Here is a 5,462-nt window from a genome sequence, read left to right as displayed (position 1 = left end):
GGAGAAAAGGTGTTTTTTCAGTCCCCTTTTTGAGGAAATATCTCCTTCAACACGCCATACCCCTATAGGGAAAGAATCTAATTATGACGATTGAGTACGTTTTCCCATTCTAGGAAATATATCTCATCATCTTTTAACTTATGATTTCAAACAAACTTTGAGTTCGATGACTGATTATATACTCATTAATTCCTCCCATTAACTTAAATTTAAATTTTTAAGAAGGAGATTCCAAGATTATGGTAAGTTTGATGATGAACATCATGAAAAGTTCGTCTTTTTCAACTCTCATAAGGTGATTACTTCCTTATGTAGCCTACTGACTAGCATCTCTTCCCATCTCTTTCATGGAGGAGATCGTTTGAGCACCGAAGCGTTTAAAACTTCATATTTACTCTGATCTACAACTCTCCTGAGCTACTTGAGGAAGACTTTAAAAATCTTGAAAATAACAAGAAATCTTTAAGAAAATTAGTGAAAAAACGTAGATCTGTTGATCTTAAGGTTCTCCTATACTTCTCAGATCGTGAAGATCATTTTTGAGTCCGAGATCTACTCATTCATCTCAAAAGAAATATACTTTGTAGTGTGAGAACACTTCTCTTACAGAGATTATGAAAATAATATAGAGCTGTTGTCAGGGAGGTAGATTAGATCTTCATACCTCTCTGTTTCTAGCGCCAAAATGTAGCTGCATATTTTCTGACTACTACACCCAAGTAAGATTAAATACTAAAAATTACTTAAACATACAAGATTCAACATAAACAAGATGTAAATAACATGAAATGTAAAGATTGACACAAGCATATAACGTGGTTCGTCCATGAAGACCTACATACACGAAGAATGAGATGTTTTCTTATTGATTATAAGGTCTCACCCTTGAAAGTGTTACATATCTCTTCTAAATTTCTCACTTTCTCTCTATGTAAATCTCTCTCAGGAATTCGCTGTAGAAAGACCATCTAAGATTACATAAGTTGTCCATCTCCTGGTACATGGACTGGTATTTATAGACAGAATAAACTCGTGGTCGCTTGATCGTCCGAGTTGGATGAGCTGTCTTCCATCGTCCTGGCTCCCTCGGACTCGTTCTATAGCGTCCCTCGCGATGGCATACTTGGTCCTCCCTCCGAGTTGTCTCGCTCTCCCTTGGATCGTGTTTCCCTTCTATGGAGAACCTCGTGCTCCATCGCCTCTAGGTCTTAGTATAGATTGTAGGATCAGAATCTCGCAACAATAATGTCTTAGAGAAATTATCAAAGGCACAACACAATAGCGTCGCAGAACAATTTCAGGAAGAATATAACAAACGACGTCAGCTAGGATCATGAGAAAGATGTTATAGTCCTGCGAAAATTAGAGAGCTTACGAAATTAACATTTGTAAGGTTGCGAGAATGTCGCAGGCCATATCCGAAAATAAAGGACAGATTAGTTGTTATCCACTATGCATTTCTCTATAAATAGTCGTTCAAGTTGTAAAGAGGAGAGGGATCTTTTTTGAAGTAAGAAACAAGTAAATAGGAGAGAGAAAGTCTAGAAAAGGGATCATTCTTGATTTCTTTATCTTTTCTTGTAAAAATATTCAAAGATTGTTCAATAAAATAAAGAGTTTAAACCTAAAATGAGTTGATTAATAACGAAATCATACGAGGGGTGTAGTGTAGGATTTCCTGCAACTACATAGATCGTCCGAGTCTTCCTCACGATGGCCAACTACCCAAGTCTTGTTCTTATCCTTCATTAAATGCGTTCTTGCTTTTTAAACTTGATCGTCTGAGCAGATTAGACCTTTATACACACGCGTCATTCATGTGGCGCTTGTGCAGTTTCCTCGACTGAGACAAACCCTTTTTTTTCAGAGGATGATTCAGTGCTCCAACCTCCTCATATTACCATGTATTCATCCCTTGGGATGTTGACACGTGTCCGTCGGGTATTTTACCCACACAGCGTAGGCGCATATGATTGAATAATGAGGCCAAGATTTGTATAAGTCATGTCAAGTTGTGTGGTGTAACTAAAGTCGAATAGTGAAGGCATAAGACTATGGAAATGATCAATGTAATCAGTTGGGAGGAATCATTGCTTGCGTGCACTTAGGTGCAAATGATTCAAGTGAAATTCAAGCCTAATTCAGGGAATTGGCAAGAAGAATTTCCAAGTTGCATTTGGGTGTTGAAATGCGATTATAGTTGAAGTTGGAGCGTAGGACAACGTCACAACAACAGTGCAAGTTAGTAGGATCAATGGCAAGGAAGTAATTTAAGTGATGGCATATGGTACTAGGCAGAAAGAGTTGGAAAGAAGCGTACAAGGCCGGAGAACAAGTATATTGAGTATACTTGGTTGCGTCCAACGAGGACGTTGAACAGATTAAGTGGGGGAGGACTATAACAGTGATGCAAGTGACGCATAATGATACGCGTTACAGAGTTTCATGCCAAGTCAGTGTGCAACCCGGATAGCGCGACACTGCGTAGACTGTCAAGTGCTAAAAATGACATAACCCCATAGGGCCAATGAAGTGCAAAAGTAGCACTACATTGTAAATATATTTGGCTAATTAATGAAGATTATTGGTCGACACAATGAAGCTTCATTTAGGAAAGGTAAGACAAAGCCAAAGTGCCAAGTTGCAAGATGCAACATGAGATGTTCACATGTTAGCATATTCGTAATCCATAGTTGTCCCAGCTCAAGGAATGGATTAAGGATGCAAGATAATTCATGAGATGACTTATGTATTGGCCTAAGGCTTAGCCAAGGCCTGGCCAATGCGAATGCAACAGTGGCGTTGCCAAATGCGACATTGTTGGCCATTTCTCAGTAAAAAGAATGCAAGTGATGCACTTAACATATGAAGCTAAACCAAGCCGCATAACAAGACATTATTAGAATGACTTTACTAAGATGTTGGCATCAAAAAAGTTAAGTGCATGTCCTAAATAAATGTAGCGCGAACATGGTTGCACATTAGCTCTGGCCAAGTTGCATGTAGCGCGATGTTGGATGGATGTTGGCTAAAGCTGTCAGTTACGAGTGGCATGTGCATCACACGCATGCTGGAGCAAGGGAGTTGGTTGAGATAGTTATAAAGAGGCTTTATAACTAAGTTTGGCATGTTCTAACCGTTCAAGACAAGTGTAGATTCAATCTTCATGACAACACAAAAGGTGGTAGTTGAAAAGTAGATTGGCGGTTAGGAAAACCACATGTGGACATGTGGCTGTCTGTAGGATATAAAAGCGGTTGCACACCGTTTTTGCTAGTGAATTGTTGTATAAATAGTCCTAAAGGAGTGGTAAAATCGGTAGCCTTGCATAGAGAGAGTTTTGTAGACATGTAACCTCATACTTGAGAGAATAAAGGCATCACCAAGAGGGTGATGGCCTGTTTTGGTCCATGTGATGGACTGTTTTGTATAATCTTCCTTAATGCAATGAAATGGGTTTATTGTGTTAGTTCCTTGTGTTCATTATGTTGCGGATCTTGTGTGACAAGTGTTGAAGTGCATGGCAGAACATATTATGCTTATGGGGGCATGAAGAGTTAGAGAGAAAGAAGAAAAGACTTTTGTTGCGTATTTCCTTATGAGTGAAGGCAGGCGCATACTTTGGTGCGAGTATGCAAGGATGAGTACTTGTGGGTGAAGATGATTCACTGAACCACATAGTATTGTCGGTCATGTTCCATGAAAATTTTAGGCGATTAAACGGGCGTGTGACACCTACCATCCTATGGCATTCAGCCCAAATTTGAATAGTTGTTCTGATAGGTTCACGGTATCCCTCTCTGGGTTTTCTATGGTACTGTTTGTGGGTGAAAACGGTTTTTGGTAATTTCGGGTGTATGGGTAAGAAACGAATTTAAACCCTAAACAATGTACTACAAGGGAGTACTTTAGATTCGAGAGATTAATCTGTACAAATCCGGCCTAAACCAAGAAATGGTCATTCCAGACTTGCTTCGGTCACAAAGTGAAGGAGAAGGGTTGGTTTTGGGGAGTGAAGCGAAGAAAGTGTTGGGACCAGAATAGTTGATTCTGGAAGAGTAGTTTTTTTCTACGACTTGTATCAAAAAGTGGGAAGCTAACAGATGGAAAGCTAGCAAATGTTTTCTGAGTGTTGTATGCTCCTGACTTGAACTTGTTGTTCGGTGGAAATAGGTAATGCCTATTTATACAAGTCGAAGTGAAACGTACTCTAGTCTCATTAAGAAATAGAAAACGGGTGAGTAAATGGGAGGAGGTGGTAACCGGTAACGCCTGGAATTGATGTTCCATAAAAGAAAGCGTTTCACCATTACTCCCTGTATTTACTAACCGCCTCATCATTATGATACTTTATTATAACGGGCGTAATGTACGCCGCACGCTGTAAACCGCCAAACCAATACCCAATGAGCATCCCCCATTTTGTGACATGCGTTGATGTCTCGAGTGTTTACATGGAAAACATGTAGCATGTTGTTGTCGTCTGGCAAGTCGATCTGGGGAGACTTGCCGGATCGGTGACCTTCGACGGTCGAGATTTTGCATCTTAAGAGGAAAGATAGCCGTTGATTATTTCAACCCTTCATTTGGTAGCCAGTGGCATGAAAGCATGCTCGGCATGGCTTTAATATGGCCTGGTTTAGGCGCGGCCAAAAGTTAGGGTTTTGGCTTTGTTTAGGCACGACCAAACTAGGGACAAAAGTTGTCATGCGTTAGCTGGTAACCTTGGACGGCTAAGATCTGCATCTTAAATGAAAAGGTGGCTGTTGATCATTGCAGGTCTTCGTTTTGGCATCCGCATAGGGAAGGCCGGTATGGCGCGGCGCGGCAAGGTGGTTGGGATGTCATTGGCACATGTGGCATGGCATGCCTTGGCGCGGTTTGGCATGGCCAAAACTAGGATTTTGGGCCAAAGGTTACCATGTGTTTTCTGGCGACCTTGGACGTCTAGGATTTACATCTAGGATTGAAGGGTGGTCGTTGATCATCGCACGCCTTCGTTCTGGTAGCCGCATAGGCACAGTGGTGCGGATGGCATGGTTGGCATGCCTTGGCGCGAAGATGTGGGTGGCATGGTTTGGCATTGGCAGAGTGGTGCGGCTGGCATGGTTGGCATGCCTTGGCGCAGTGATGCGGCTGGCATGGTTTTCCATTGGCACAGTGGTGCGGCTGGCATGGTTGGCATGCCTTGGCGCAAAGATGTGGCTGGCATGGTTTTCCATTCGCATGGTGGTGTGGCTGGCATGGTTGGCATGCCTTGGCGCGAAGATGTGGCTGACATAGTTTGCCATTGGCATGGTGATGTGGCTGACATGGTTTGCCATTGGCACAGTGGTGCGGCTGGCATGGTTGGCATGCCTTGGCGCGGTGATGTGGCTGACATGATTTTCCATTGGCACAGTGGTGCAGCTGGCATGGTTGGCATGCCTTGGCGCGAAGATGTGGCTTGCATAGTTTGCCAT

The sequence above is a fragment of the Papaver somniferum genome, chromosome 10, assembly GCF_003573695.1.
Source record: "Papaver somniferum cultivar HN1 chromosome 10, ASM357369v1, whole genome shotgun sequence".
NCBI lineage: Eukaryota > Viridiplantae > Streptophyta > Magnoliopsida > Ranunculales > Papaveraceae > Papaver > Papaver somniferum.
Note: the sequence above shows the minus strand (reverse complement) of the source record.